Source organism: Triturus cristatus, chromosome 2_1, assembly GCF_964204655.1.
Source record: "Triturus cristatus chromosome 2_1, aTriCri1.1, whole genome shotgun sequence".
Classification (NCBI taxonomy): domain Eukaryota; kingdom Metazoa; phylum Chordata; class Amphibia; order Caudata; family Salamandridae; genus Triturus; species Triturus cristatus.
This window is the reverse complement of record NC_140581.1, coordinates 442,232,532-442,248,825: the sequence shown is the minus strand read 5'-3', so window position 1 is coordinate 442,248,825 and position 16,294 is coordinate 442,232,532. Positions and strand designations below refer to the sequence as shown.

Below are 16,294 nucleotides of genomic sequence, written 5' to 3'. Positions count from 1 at the left end.
AACAGCAGAAGGGTGTTCTAATCAGCAGCTGCATCCTCCAGATGTCCAGAGTGAAGCATAATCTGCTACTGATATCAGCTAGAAAAAAGACTTTTGTGTTGGGGACGGCTGTGAATGTGTTCCTGAAACTTTGCAATGCTTTACATGCTATCCTTAGTGGACATCATCTTTGTAGTGTGCAGAGAGTGCAAAATGCATCATTGACAGGTTAGAGGTCATAGGGAAAGGGACTGCATTTTAGTGGCCTGAAAGGCATACTGATTGCCAGTGAATATGAGCATTCCGTTTTAATCTTTAGTTCCTATTTTATATGTGAAGCTCAACTAATGTACTGTATCCTTGTCCATACCCAAGGCAGTGATATAGAAAATGCTAGTCTCCACTTATTGGATAAGCTGTGGCTCAAACTTTGTTTAGGTTTTTTTTATACCAGGGAACTAATTTTTTGAAAGTCAATCAGTCCTCTTACATCTTTGGCAGTCTGATTTCACAATGTTTTTCAAGAAAAATGTGAAGTCTTCACTATTCTGCAAAGGTTAAAAATGTGTGGAATTTTCTAAGACCCGGAACAAAAGACTGAGTTAGTGCGCAAATTAGAAATGCCACTTCAGTTAGTCTGACTCTGCTCTTATGTGCTCTCCACACCATTACATTGCACCAGACTTAAACCAGTATCCCTGCAAACCTTTCTAGCAGCAATGAATGCGCTCCTTACCAAGCACTTTAACTTTTTGGGGTAGCTCCTCTTCACTTCTCTGCTCAGTTGATCAGGTCACTGGGTTACATAAGTCGATCAACATTGCCTCACCTTTTTAGGTCTCGGCTAGCGTAGGCTGCGCAGACATGCGCAGTCTCGCTGGCGAGATTTTATTTTTTAGGGTAGCTTTCACTAGCGGGGTTTAAGCCCCGCCCCTCTTTTCCATTGGCTGGGGTCACAGTTTATGCTAAACGGTGGCCAGCCGTTAGAAAAGAGCTTCTAGTGACGTAAACTTTTCTCTTTTAGAGCCGTCCCAGTTGGACTGGCTCGTCTGACTTCCTGCTGGCATAAAAGGTTTCTTATCTTCTTTATGGGGCCAAACACATGGCCCCATAAAGACCAGAAGCCTTTTAGCAGGCGAGGCCGTCCAAGTGGGACGGCAGAAAAACGCGGCGAAAACGTCATAGCGAGCGCTTGTTATTTTCTTACTGTCACGCGCTATGTCACTGTAATCCGTGATTTATCTGCAGGGAGTCCTTCTATGCCACACACAAGCACCTTCATGGCATTTTGTGCCACAGCAGTCGTTCCTAAACATCTCTAGCTTCCTTGCGTGGAGACAGTACAAGCAATTTCCAGGCGTGTAAGATCCGCAGAGCCGTGTTTTTTGTCTCGCAGTTTTATATAGCTCGAATTCAACCTGCAGGTATCGGGGCGCTTTATAGGAGCACCAGCTGTTCCAGACAGGCAAATCCATGTTTTGTTAGGCGTGGGGAGATGAAGTGATTTGCCCAGAATCACAAGATGTTGAGCCGCAGAGACTCGAACCTGGTAACCAGGCTTCGAGGTCATTCGCTCTAACAGTTAGGCCACATCTTAATGAGTCCAGCCGGCAGGGACAGGGTCCCCTGTACTTACACTCCAGATTATGTTACTCCTGGGTGTGTCACTATTAGTTTCAGTCCTGTGTGTCTCTCCTGAGGTTATCACTCCTGGATGTATCACTACCAGGTGTGTCATTACTGAGGGTGTCACTCCTGAGTGTGTCACTCCTGAGTGTGTCACTGGGGCGTGGGGTAGAGCAAACAACCCCGTACTGGTCACCGTGTTGTATTTGTATGGCGATGCTTGTTTAAACCCGAGATGCGCTTGGTGGGCGCTATACCCCAACCTTGTCACGCGAGAGCTTGTGTCTCACTCTTCGCCAACCAGCAGGAAGTGCGTGAATCTTCTCGGAGCGAGGGGCACTTGTAGAGGGGAGAGAGTGTATCCCCCACGAGCACAAGAGTACCTCTGAGGCACGTGACAGTGAGTGCATGTGTGAGGGCATGTAAGATCCGCAGAGCCGTGTTTTTTGTCTTGCAGTTGTATGTAGCTCGAACTCAACCTGGAGGTATCATGGCGCTTTACACGAGCACCGGCTGTTGCAGACGGGCACATCCATGTTTTGTTAGGCGCGGGGAGATGAAGTGATTTGCCCAGAATCACAAGAGGTTGAGCCGCAGAGACTCAAACCTGTTTACCCAGCTTCGAGGTCATATGCTCTAACCGTTAGGCCACATCTTAATGAGTCCAGCCTGCAGAGACAGGGGCCCCTGTACTTATACTCCAGAGTGTGTCACTCCTGGGCGTGTCACTCTTAAGTTTGTCAGTCCTGTGTGTCTCTCCTGCGGTTATCACTCCTGGATGTATCACTACTGTGTGTCATTACTGAGGAGGTCACTCCTGAGTGTGTCACTGGGGTGTGGGGGAGCGCAAACAACCCCATACTGGTCACCATGTTCTATTTGTATGCCGATGCTTGTTTAAACCCGAGAGGCACACTTCACACGTACTGTAATGTACAAACCACGCACAATCAGTCATGCTCAGTCTTCTGAATGAAAGGCAGCTACCGTTGAATAAATAAACACTGATCGAGTCTCCCAGCTCTTTCACATGCAGACCCCACAGATGGCAGTGCTTCGACGCGCACCCTCCGAGCTTTGTAACACTCACTTGCAGCCTCCGACTCTGTACACCTCCAGAGCCACACACCTATTCCTATGTGTACACCTCCTCTGTCCCCGGCCACACGCTTTCTCAGCGTACTGAAACTCCCCTGCATGTCTAGCTCCACTTTACTCCTCTTGGCGCTATGTTGTATGCTACAGGAGCAGGCACAGTGCTGTGAGTTGAACAAGGGAGGGCGCCTCATTTCCTCACAGCTGTGATCGGTAGCAATCTGAGGATGTCAGGCATGTGAGGAGGGGCACCGACCACCAAAAATACAATAATTCGGTTTTAAATGCAAGCCTGCAGCTGTTCCACAACTACAACATGTCAACAACATCGGTAGTCATAGGCGCAGTGTTGACACATTCTGTAGTGTGCACACCACGCACACACTTGACACATACTGTAATGTACAAACTATGCACAATCCGTCACAATCAGTCTTGTGAATGAAAGGCAGCTACCGTTGAATAAACAAACACTGATCGTGTCTCTGAAGTCCGCGCTCGGCATTACTCACAGTGAGGACTCTAGAATCTTCCTTTCAGAAACTGTTGCTAAGCTCGAAACTGCATTAAAGGTTTGCAAGATTTGGCTCCCTCTAACCCACGGCTCTTACCTTCATTAGGTACGCCTTCTGTGTTGTGTACCGTTCCCATTGTACCCTTCACACTTTGTAGCACACTGTGTAGACAAGGGTATTCATAGACCAGTGTGGACCCTTTCTAAACAAAAGGGGTCATATGTGGTTCGGCGTAGTGGCAAACCCTCTGCAAGGGTTAACTGGTCAGCTTTCAGTTGACGATTGCGGCATTCAGGTGTTAAACTGGTACTAATGAGGTGCAGCTTTGCTCATACACTATTAGTAGTTGTTAAACTGTCAAAAAACTGAAATATTACTGCTACATATTGTGCCACATTGTTACATATTCGACTTTCCTTGCTGCATAATTATGTCAACCCTATTCTTCACTGCCACTTAATTCTAGTGGCCGTGTGTGAGAAAGTGGCTCTGTATATACTGTTCCCAAATAGGTACTGGGTGTACAGAGTCCACAGTCCCCAGAGGTTTGGCAGAGGCTAAAGTTAGATATAACCTTACTGTTAGACCTGTCAGCCCTTTGGGTGGTCCCTCCTCATCATTATTTATTTTGTCCCACTTTTGCCTCAAACCCTGTTAGTATTTTTCCTTTTTGGGAACCACCAGACTTTTTAGTGTTGATGCAGGGTCAGGGAGCCATTTTCCCTACCCCTGGAACTTCTGTCTGAGGGCCTGAAACACAAAATGGTGGCCACCCATTGTCACCTGTGACATCACCAGAATTCACTGGAACTTACCAGAACCTTCCAGAACATTCCAGAACCCTGTAACAGTGAGAGGCAGGTTTAGAATGTTGGGAAGGCATCTCCAGGTTGGCAGTTGGAGTTGGCAGTTGGCACCTGACTGGTGAAGGGAGAGAAGCACAACACTGAAGGAGGAAGGAGTGAGGCAGCAGAGGTGGAAACTTGTGCCTGGAGTGGGGTCCAGAAACCCACCCTTGATACTAGTCCCTACTGACTGAGCCCAGCCTGGAGCCCTGTGTGGGATAAAGTCAAGAAGAACCAATTCAAGGACCTGAACAGCCGGAACAGGCCTTGGAAGTAAAGAACAGCAAGTTCCTGACCTGTCTATTGGTATCTTCCTGGAGTCCGACGCCGAGAAGCCTAGAGACCTGGGGCCGGAGGTGAAGAAGCGGCGCTGACTGGAAAGCAGACGTCGTACCCGAAGCCGCCAGAGGTCGAGAGAGGGCGTCGACTGAGGTCGTGGAGACACCAGAGGTCGAGGAGGAGGTCACCTGAGGTCGAGTGTGCGGCGTCGACGGGGGAGTGAAGTCCGCCCTCCGGAGTCGCCGGAGACCGAGGTGAATCGTGCCGGAGGTCGGGAGTGGAGATCGCACTCCGGAGTCGCCGGAACCTGAAGGGAAGAGCACCGGAGGTCGGGAGTGGAGGTCGCACTCCGGAGGCACCCGGAAGTAGGGAGATCGTGTCCCTGTGACGCCGGAGACCGACATCGAATCGAGGCTGCCCAGCGACATCGAGCCGAGGCCGCCCGCCGACATCGATCCGGAACCACCTCACGGCGTCAACGGGAACTGACATCGAGCCGAGGCCGTCCGCCGACATCGATCCGGAACCGCCTCACGGCGTCAACAAGAACTGACATCGAGCCGAGGCCGGCTAGCGACATCGAACCGGAACCGCCTCACGGCGTCGACACGACTCCGGTGGAGTCGGAAGTTCATAAAGAGGGCAGTAAGTGGAATAGAGGGCGCCTAAGGCCCTGTGGAGCCCTAAGAGACCATCCTAGGGGCTAGAGAGGTGTTAGGACCAGCCTGGGAGTGCCAGGGGTGGACTGAGACTGATACAGTGACCTGTGTGAGGGGTTGTGTAGTTTGGGAGAGCCAGATTCCTAGATTACCCTTGATCTACCTCAATTTTAGCCTCAGCCTTATCCAAGCTAGGTGAGACACCCTCAGGCCATCCACATAACCACAAGCTGTGATTGGGCCAAATCAACCCATAGTACCTCACAAATGTGACCTGATTTGAAAGTGTACTGATGGCTTATATTTATTGAGAGTATTGTATTCTTTGTATTTATCCTATTTATTGTCTCACCGTATTTATTGTCTCACAGTATTTATTCCCTCACAGTATTTATTTGCCTATGTATTTTATGCACATCTATTTATTCATTGATTATTTATGATCTGAGCTTATTTATCTGACCTACCCTTTTTACAGAAGAAGCTTTGTGTACTGTAAGTGTGTTATTATTTATTTAACCTGCAACTAAGAGAAAACAAGATAAACACAGATATATTTTCATAAATTTTTACGGTGTAGTGTCGTTTTTGGAACGGATGCACGCATGGTTATTGTGAGGGTGTGACGTACGCTTAACACAGTGCCTGACCCCCGACCGCTCGAGCCAAGCTACCCCTTGTGTTGGGAAAAACCGGGTGACTGCTAACCCGGTTGCCCGGGGTTTTCTAACACTTACTCTCTAAAGTGGTAGCTTGGTCGAGCAGTAAGGCAGTATCAGAGGACAGTGTAAAGCATTTGTTGTACACACTCAGTCAGCAAATGGTCTCACACACTCAATAACTGAACTCTAGGCCAATGGTTTATATATAAAAAAATATATGCTTGTTATATTTTAGAACCAACAATTGGAATTAAAATATACTTTTTTCAGAATGATATGCTGTATATAAATACTTTTACAATATGCAATTGACTTTTGTAAACCGTTACAAGTGGTTGCAATAGGCAACACTATTTTAAACACAATATTGCATTGTGTTCAATGGAAGTTTCAAGTTATTTGCCACAGATGACTTTTAGGATTACTTTTGGAATTCCAGGACTGGATCCTAGATTCAGTCCTGGGTCAGTACTTAGAATCAAGTGATAAAAGTCGACTTAATTACTGTGATGATCTTTAGACAATATTTGGCTATTTAAAAAATTGACTCTTAGAAAATATTTCCTAGAAAACAGTCAATTATTCCCTATGGAAGAAAATTCAAGTTACAGGTATAGTATGTTCTCGTTACTTTTGTAATTCAGTCCTGGGTACCTAGACTCAGTACTGGGACCTTTATCCAAAACAGGTAAGCAATTACGTTTTCAGAAGTTATACGATTTTTAAAGAATATTTAAAATTTGCAGAAATTGACACTTAAAAGAAATTTCACAGAAAAACTGTCAATGATTTCCAATGGGAGAAAATTGGGTTACTGGTAAGTACAGTTGTAAGTATTTTTCAGAGTCTGTGCTCACCTAAGAGCAGGTAAGTGTTTTCGTTACTCAGGTGATTTTTGGTGAATATTTTAAGATTTGAAAAGTCCACACACAGAAGAAATTTCAGGAAAAAGCCAGTCAATGTTACCCTATGAAGAAAATTGAGTTATCGGTTTAAAGGTAAGTACTCGACTGGCAGAGTTGAGGTTTTGGGCAAAGACTCGGGGGTCTCCCAGGGTCAGGTAGGTACAGTTTGTTCACCTCCAGTGGCACAAGGGCGACCGGGTGCAGAGAGAGTTAGGCCCAATGTTATCCTATGAGAGGTAGGGGGGCCTTGGTTGGTGGCTGCTGACTAGCAGGCCACGCGGCTGTGGGAGCTGGGCTCCTGGTCACTTACTCAGGGCAAGTGGGGAAGTAGATAGGTGTAGAGGTTGCACTGCCAGGGCCAATCGGGCGGCTGGGTGCAGGGTGCTTTTGAATCCTTCGTGCGCTCAATTGATTTCAATGGGAAATCTCTGGTTTAGAAATAGACTGCAAGCTCGGGGACGAGGATTCTTCAGGTGCCACCACCACTTCGAGAGGTAAGTTGGGTAGTTGGAGGATAGGTAGGTACCCCGGGATTGGGCACAGGGGGCCGCGGGGCACCGGGTGCAGGGGTGCCTTTTGGTGTCGGGAAATCTTACCCTCTGTTGATCGCGGTTGGGGGGGCCCCTTGTACTAAGGCTGCAGGCTTCTTCAGGAGTGTCGAGGGAGGTCCTTGGGTGCCGGACTCTGCGTCACAGTCGCCGTGGGGTAGTCTTCGTGGTCTTTGTTCACTCCGCCACAGGCCAGGCTTGGCTGGTGCAGAGTGTGCTGGGTTCGCGGTTCCGGGCTGCTGCCAGGGATTAGAAGTAGATTTTGAGTAGAGCCTCTACTCATGGGAGTCCCAGGGGCTAAGAGTCAAAAGGTAGCCAGGTTTGTGAGGTTGCCGGCCACAAGAGATGCCGGGTTGGAGTAGGAGCAGGTTCGAGGGTCGACAGGCCGGTAGGGCTGGGGCCAAAGCAGTTTGTGTCTTCCTCTTCTTAGCAGCTGCAGGGCAGGTCTTCTTTCTTCTAGCTCTTCTTCGGATTTTGGAATCTGGAATCTGGGGAAGGAAGGTTCAGGGTGCCCCTAAATACTAGATTTAGGTGTGTTACAGGTAGGTGAAGGGCAGGGACCAATGGGTCCCTGTCCTGGGGTGGGTACACCCCCTATCCTGCCTCTCTCCTGTGGGAGGGGGGCAGTAGCCTAGTCCTGTTTGGGTAGAGCTTCCCATCTTCAAGATGGCGAGAGCCCGGGGATGTGCTTCACCTGACCTCCCCCACCTTAGGGGTGGGGTTGGCAGACTGGCACATCCCCTGTCCTTATTTGGGGTTTCCGGCCAAGCTTCCCGCCAGAGTGGGGGGTTGCATTGGCCTGGGGAAGCTCACAGAGCGGCATGCCTTTGAAGCTTCCCCCTGCCCATCCTGGGGGAGGAGATTTAGCATCTCGCCCAGGATGTGCATTGTTGCAGGCCCAGGAGAGCAGGGGCTCTCATCTCCATGGGTCCAGGAACATGTCTGCTGTGTGGCAGCCTAGGCAGCCTCAGAACAGACGTGGATTGTGGGTTAGGTTTCAGGGGGCCTCTCTAAGATGCCCTCTGTGGTGCTTGGTACATTAAATCCCACACTGGCATCAGTGTGGATTTAATGTGCTGAGCAGTTTGATACCAAACTTCTCAGGCTTCAGTGCTGCCATTCTGGTGCTGTGGAGTTCGTGTTTGACAAGCTCCCAGCACCATGTACTTTTAAATGGCAGCACTGCACTTACAGGGCCCAGGAATGGACCTGGGCACTGTAGGGGCACAGGGCTCCTGCCTCTGTGCCCTCACCACTGGCATAGGGCACCCTGCTAGAGGGGTGGCTGATGTATGCCAGGGCAGTGTAGTTTGTGGGCATGACACACAGGGATGTGTGCCATGTTGTGAGAAAGTGCCATCTTTCTTGCATGGTATGCCCCAACTATCGCTATCATGTACTGCTAGTAACTGCGGCTTCTGTGGTGGTTCTTTCTGGCTTATCTTTACGTCATAGAAATTTTCACCATTGAGAAATAAATAAATCTAAAGGGAAAGTTGAAAGAAATGAAGGGCGACAGCAGCTCAAGTATTTAGGATTAACAAGTCAGGATTCACGGTGTTACAGTTCGCATGAAGCGCATAACAGGAAGCAGCTACGGATAAGTCACATTACAGTACTTGGTGTCATGTGACACAGAGTGCCACCCTCTGACACAAATGTCACCTGATAAGTAATGTAAACCCTTCTCCCCACCATAAAAACTAAAAGATGCAACCAGTTCTCTTCCAGGGGATCCTCATCAATAGTCATAAGCATTAGAATATTCCCGCCCATGTGCGGGATCCCGGAAACAGTATATTATAGGTGCCCCACATATATATATCCATACATATATACCTATATGTATACACAAGCAATTGCAGCCCATAAACCCTAGAGCTGAACCATGCTGTAAGTAATTTCCACTACACATAAGAGAATAGCATTATAAACATGAGAAACAACATTATAACTTGTTTGGAAACTGTTTTAATGCTTAGAAAACAGCAGAAATTCTTAGAAAACACTGAAAGCATAGGAAGCTCCCGGGCTGCATTGCAAATACCCAGTCTAAAAAGACTGAAAAGCTAACTCATAGCTGCATAGCAAAAAACTGACACCCTGCCTTTAAGGCACACCTGACCCCCACCTTCCCATCATGCCTCAGGGGTGGCAGTTAGGTCAGTTGTTCTTTCCGGCTCCTTCTGGAAGGATCCTGGCAACAGAGCTCCACTTTTTTCTGAGTTTGTCAGAAAATATTGTCTGTTTTTCAACTGTTTTTTCCCTTACTTCGACGTTTTACATCTAAGTCAGTAAGAGGCTGCCTTTTTTAGGCATTTTTGGGCATTTTTTTCCAACTTAAAATGCCTTCTCTTTTCGATCCTTGCCCTGCTTGTGGCAAGAAGAAGGCCAGGACTGACTCTCATAGGGTCTGTATCCTGTGTCTACCGGAGGATCATGATTCCAAGACATGTACTCACTGCCAGAGCCTGTCCAAAAGACCTTTGAAGGACAGAGAGCGAATTCGCATTTATGGCCTGGCACAACCATCCAGAGGCCGATCTCCGGTGAGGAAGGGCTCCAAGAGGCCTAGAGATTCATCTAGAAGCAAGTCCTCTCGTCCTTCCGTCTCAGCGTCGGGCTCGGCGCTGAGAAAAGATGTTCCGGTAGGTCGTGTTTCCAAAAAGAGACTTTCGACAGCGGGCTCGCCGTCTAGAGCAGGTACGTCGTCGACGTCGAAGTCCAGACCGCCATCGTCAACTCGGCGACGATCGGCGTCGAGATCTAGAGCCTCTCCGCCGTCATCAACCCGGCGACGTTCGGCGTCGAGAGACACCACCCCTCCGCCGTCGTCAACCCGGCGACGATCGGCGTCGAGGAGCAGGGAACCTCCGCCGTCGTCAACCAGGCGACGATCGGCGTCGAGGAGCAGAGAACCTCCGCCGTCGCCAACCCAGCGGCGATCGGCGTCAAGGAGCAGGGAACCTCCGCTGTCGACATCTCGACGTCGATCGGCGTCGAGGAGCATGGACCCTCCGCCGTCGTCAACCAGGCGACGACCGGCGTCGAGGAGTGTCACCCCTCCGTCGTCGAGGGCACGATCCCCTCCGTCGTCGAGGCTCCATCGGCGTTCGACGTCGAGACAACAGGATCCTCCGCTGTCGTCATCCAAGTGGCGTTCGGCGTCTAGGTTGGCATCTGCGCCGACGTCGAGAGTGGCAGCATCTCCGCCGGTGTCCCCGCGGCGTTCGGCGTCGAGGGAGAGAGGGCCTCCGTCGTCGGCTTCACATCGCCGTTCGACGTCGAGGCGGCATTCTTCGCCCACTGAACATGGCCGCCGGTCCACATCGAGGCGTCGTTCGACGTCGAGAGAAGAGTCCCCGAGAAAGAAGACGACGCCACGGATCGACGTCAAGAACGGGCTCGACGTCGAGACAGGCCTCGGACAGGTCGGTGGTCCTGGTGACAGAGTCGGCGTCGCGCCATTCCTCCTCTCACTCAGGGGCATCTCCACGACCGGCAATTCCGCGAGAACCTGCAGGCCAACCCCGTAGGTCTTCCCCTCAGACTCAAGGGACAATTAATCTGTCGCCCAGATGGCTGCTGCCAGTACGTCATTGGCAGGACTCAGGGGCTACAAGGAGGCTGTGGGAATACGTCAGCCCAGTGCATGACTCTCCGCTGCAACGGCTGGTGGCGGCTGTGGACAGAGCTAGTCCCCCCCCAGGCCAACACGTCAGAAGTCTCCAGGCGACGCAGATCGCGCTCCCCCAGACGGGAGGGGTGTTCATCTGGATCACGGGCTCGTGATCATCGCCGGAAGCGGAGGACTCCATCATCGTCCTCTTCCTCCTCCTCCAGGTCCTCCATCAGGGACTATTCACCCACGCTATCGGGCAGCCCAGTGTCCAGGGTCTCGCCCATTGACGACATCAACACCTACCAGGAGGTGTTGCAGCGGGGAGCGCAGAAGCTGGGGATTGAGATGTCTGTCCCCCAAGTCACCACGTCGGTGATTTTTGAAACACTTCACCAGAAGTCTGCCTCTCGTCCAGTGCTGCCTTTGGTCCCAGGAATCATGGAACCAGTCATGGACACCTTTCTCACCCCGGCGACCGTCAAAGCGGTTCCGGCTCGTATCCTAAAAAAATACAAGCCAGCTACCTCTGACCCCGTCTTTGTGAAGATGGACCCGCCTGCGGACTCCGTCATAGTGGCAGCTGCAAGAAAGGGTCAGACGGCGTCGGCCTCCTCTTCCGTCCCTCCAGATAAGGAGAGCAGAACCCAGGACTCCTGGGGACGCAGGGCCTGCTCTTCCGCGGCGGCGTCCCTCAAAATCTCCAGCGCGGCGGCGCTTCTGGGCAGATACGATAGGGCTCTCTGGGACTCGATGGAGCGATTCAAGTCCAAGCTCCCCAAGGAGGACCAAAAGGACTTTGAGGAGATTGTTACTGAAGGGGCCCTGGTGGCTAATCAGTCGATTAGCACAGCGGCGGATGGTGCGCTACTCTCAGCCCACTCTTACACACACGGCGTGTGCGCCAGGAGGTCGTCCTGGTTGCGGCTGACAGGGCTCAAGCCAGACGCACAGCAACGGATTTTAAACCTCCCGTTCTCTGGCAACTCCCTCTTCGGCACTCACACAGATGAGGAGATGGGGCGCATGAAAACTGAGCTGGACACCCTCAAAGCTGCGGGCTTGGAGAAGAAAAAGGAATTCAAGCGCCGTTTTCGACCCACCCAACGCAAGGGGCTCAACAGAGGGTTCAAACCCCTCAGTGGTCTCAGAGCAAACCCCAAGGAAAATCGCAGTTTCGAGGCGGAAAGTCCGGCAGGGGCAGAGGTGGACACCAGCAACAGTCCTCCACTACCACAAGAGGAGGAAAGTCATGAGCTGTGGTTTCCTCTACGGCCGTTGCCCACTCCAGTGGGAGGAAGTGCGTCACAACATCTAGCAGAGTGGGACAGCATCACAAAAGATCGCTGGGTGCTGAATATACTGCGTCATGGATATGCGCTACGTTTTCGAGCGCGTCCCAGAGACATCCCGCCAAAGAGGTCCCGTCCTCACCACTTAAAACTGCTCCAACAGGAGGTGAGGGCCCTTCTGCAAAAACAGGCCATCAAAAGAGTTCCTCCTTCGCAGGTCGGAAAAGGAGTGTACTCCCGGTACTTCCTGGTGCCCAAGAAAGATCAAGAGCACAAGTTTCGGCCGATTCTGGACCTTCGTCTCCTAAACAAAGTCATCGTCAAGGAGAAGTTCGGTATGTTGGCGCTTCACCAAATATGTCCACATCTGCAAGTCGGGGATTGGATGTGTTCGGTGGACCTCCAAGATGCGTACTTTCACATTGCAATAGCGAAACATCACCGCAGGTACCTGCGGTTTGTGGTTGGAAGCAAGCATTACCAGTACAAAGTCCTTCCATTCGGACTCAAGTCGGCTCCGCGAGTCTTCACCAAATGTATGGCAGTGGTGGCAGCCTGCCTACACAAGCGGGGTCTCTTCGTCTACCCGTACCTAGACGACTGGTTGCTGAAGGCTCCATCCCAGCAGCAGGTGAAGAAAGACTTCCAAATCTGTCTGAGACAGTTGCACGCTCTCGGCCTTCACGTCAACATGGCAAAGTCCGTGCAGCAGCCCACTCAGTCCATCCACTACCTTGGCTCCGTTCTGGACACAAGCGTGGGAAGAGCGTATCCTTCGGGGGAGAGACTGTCTTCCATGAAGAAGAAATGCAGGCTTATGCAGCAGATGCGGAGGCCGTCAGCCCGGCAGGTAGCATCTCTGCTGGGTTCCATGGCGTCCTGCATTTTTCTAATTCCCAACGCCAGACTGCGTATGAGACCTTTGCAGCAAGCCCTGGAGGACCAATGGGATCAGTCCACAGGCCGTTGGGGAGATCGAATCTCTCTCTCCCAGGTGGCGAAATCTTCCCTAGCATGGTGGACTCGTCAGGACACAAAGTGGTCTTAAGGGTACATCCATCTTTTCTCCCTAAGGTAGTGTCTGATTTTCATATTAATCAGTCCTTTTCTCTGCCATCCTTCTTCCCGAACCCAGCGACCCCGGCTGAGCGGTCGCTCCACTCCTTAGACCTCAAGAGGGTACTTAAATTCTACCTGCCAAGTACCAGAGGCATTAGGAAGACGGATCAGCTGTTTGTCAACTATGGCGCCATGAGAACAGGCTTCCCAGCGGCTAAACGATCCATTTCCAGATGGATTGTTTCCTGCATTACCCTAGCCTACCAGCTGGCGAAAAGGCCCTTACCTTTGGCCCCTAAGGCTCATTCTACTAGGGGGAAAGCGGCCACAGTAGCTTTCTTGCATGACGTTCCAATGGCAGAGATCTGCAAGGCGGCCACTTGGAAATCGGTTCACACCTTTACCAGGCACTACTGCCTCAAATCCGATTCCAGGGCGGATGCCCAAGTAGGCCAAGCCTCCTTGAGGAACCTGTTTGGGTAGCTGGGTCTATCTGAGCATACTGTTCCCTCTCTGTTTTTCGTTCCTTTGCCCGCAGGGGGATGAGGTGAGGCTCGCTATTCTATTCTAATGCTTATGACTATTGATGAGGATCCCCTGGAAGAGAAGGATTAGTTACTTACCTGTAATCCTAGTTCTCTTCCAGGGGTATCCTCATCAAAGTCATAAGCAACCCTCCCGCCTCCCCGGGCAAAGGTGTGATAGTTTTCAGAGGTTATTATTTCTTTGTGCCATGACTTTTCAGTCTCCGCAAAGAACAACTGACCTAACTGCCACCCCTGAGGCATGATGGGAAGGTGGGGGTCAGGTGTGCCTTAAAGGCACGGTGTCAGTTTTTTGCTATGCAGCTATGAGTTAGCTTTTCAGTCTTTTTAGACTGGGTATTTGCAATGCAGCCTGGGAGCTTCCTATGCTTTCAGTGTTTTCTAAGAATTTCTGCTGTTTTCTAAGCATTAAAACAGTTTCCACACAAGTTATAATGTTGTTTCTCATGTTTATAATGCTATTCTCTTATGTGTAGTGGAAATTACTTACAGCATGGTTCAGCTCTAGGGTTTATGGGCTGCAATTGCTTGTGTATACATATAGGTATATATGTATGGATATATATATGTGGGGCACCTATAATATACTGTTTCCGGGATCCCGCACATGGGCGGGAATATTCTAATGCTTATGACTTTGATGAGGATACCCCTGGAAGAGAACTAGGATTACAGGTAAGTAACTAATCCGTCTGGACTGGCCCAAAAGCAGCAGCAAATGCTGCTCAGTGTGCACGCTCACCCTGCCAATAACAAGGATTACTGCCTTCACTATTGAAAAACATAGCCAATAGGTCTCTATATATGTGTTTTACAGTGCTCCTGGGACTTTAAGAGGCAGGGATGGCAGGTGAAGAACAATTGGAAGGGCAAAACCGAGTCTAGGAACAGAAGAGCTGCTATACTAACTTGTACTTGGTAGCACAGGAGTATTTACTTTCTCTAACGTTTCTGAAAAAGAGTAAATGTAAGAGTTCCATCAAAAAGTAAAAGTATCATGTAACCAAATACTACAGACATATGAACATAGTTATTTTACTAAGCAAAAGGGTATTTGCTTTCCAGTTAAAACATAGAATGTAAGGAGGGGTTCAAGTACTTGGGCATTAATGTCTCTCGGGATTCTCAAGTATTTATAAGTCTCAATGTGCTTCCCCTATTGGAGAGACTACGAGGCGACATGGCCCATTGGCATAACTTACCTCTCCGCTGATGGGGAGGGCATCCTTCTCCAAAATGATGACACTCCAGCGGTTATTGTACATTTGGCAGAATACTCCATTTTGCGTCCCAATGACTTTGTTTCAGAAAATAGATTCTGGCAGAGTTCCACCTCTAGTATTGCTCTGCATATATTGCAGAGTGGGTTGTACGATGGTTGGCTAGGGGTCCCAGATGCCAGGCTCTATTACTATGCAACCCAATCAATAGTGATCAATGACTGGGTCACGACAGGAGCACGCTTTTCGTGTGGATAGATATGTAATGGGCCATGGGAGATACGATTCAGTTCTCACTCTGCGTCGCGAAGAGCAAAGCTTGTCACCGCACACAGTCTGTAGTCAGGGCATGGAAAAAAAGGGACGCAATAATTGGGATGGCGCAGTAAGTTGATGACTTCTACCCCATTTTGACACAGTGACTTTATTAGAGAGGTAGGGGTCAAGTTGGGAACTAATTAGTACAGAATTTCTGGGGGATATATGGAGGGGTCGGGCTATAACTTCATTTGCAGACCTCTACCAGGAATATACCACGGCTGAAACTGAGCGCTACACATACCTGCTACTAGGCCATATAGTGAGGTGCCACATACAGAAAGGGGAGGGCTTGCCAGAATCATCTCCATTAGAGCATCTGCTCTTGGTGAATCCCGTGCCAAATAAGGGTATCTCATTGGTTTATAGAAAATTACTTCTCAGTTCCCCAGACATTCTGGTACACTTGCAGGAACAATGGTCAGAAGACCTGGGTGACATTGATAAGGAATGGACGGAGGCCATACAAACCCAAGGGAAATTGCTATCAGGGCGCAATTTCGTCTGGTTCAGTTGAGGATCTTGCATAGATCCTACTATTCCAGGACAGTCTTTTTTACAGCCGGAAAGGTGGCAGCCCACATTGTCTGCGTGGTGTGGCCAGAAAGCCACACCACGCAGTTATTACTGAATGCATCAGGGGAAGAACCTAGGCGTAGATTTCAAACCATCTGGGTGACACTAGCAGCAGGAGTCGCTAGGCGTTATGTAGCCAGGGCGTGGGGTAAGATGGAAACCCCAACCATAAGGAAGTGGATGTCTGATCTGGACTGGTGTCGGAAAGCAGAGCAGGTGGTGTACCAGGGAAGGGATGCCCCAAAAAAATGGCAAACAATCTGGGGGTGCTGGAGGGTTTTAGGGGGGTTTTGAAGACTACAATTGGCGTGGGGTCTTAGCCAGGGTAATGCGTTCTTTTTACTTACTCCGGTTGCATGAGAGGTGAATGTAATATTAAAACGCATCGAGAAATGTTACATGTATTGCTGTCTCTGGATTATCGCTTTGGTATGTATTGAATTGAAAATGCTTTTCTTACCTGTAAATGCTGAAAGATGCAAAAGTTAATAAAACATTTAATAAATAAATTAGAAAGTATTGTATTTCACTTGTAATGATAGTTTACATCAT

At 49.7% G+C, this 16,294-nt stretch overlaps 1 protein-coding gene across 1 annotated transcript in view; it reads left to right on the top strand.

Annotated features, from left to right (window-relative positions):
* Positions 1–16,294, top strand: part of TENT2 (terminal nucleotidyltransferase 2) — a 693,839-nt gene that overhangs the window by 259,202 nt on the left and 418,343 nt on the right. The gene's annotated exons all lie outside the window — the stretch shown is intronic.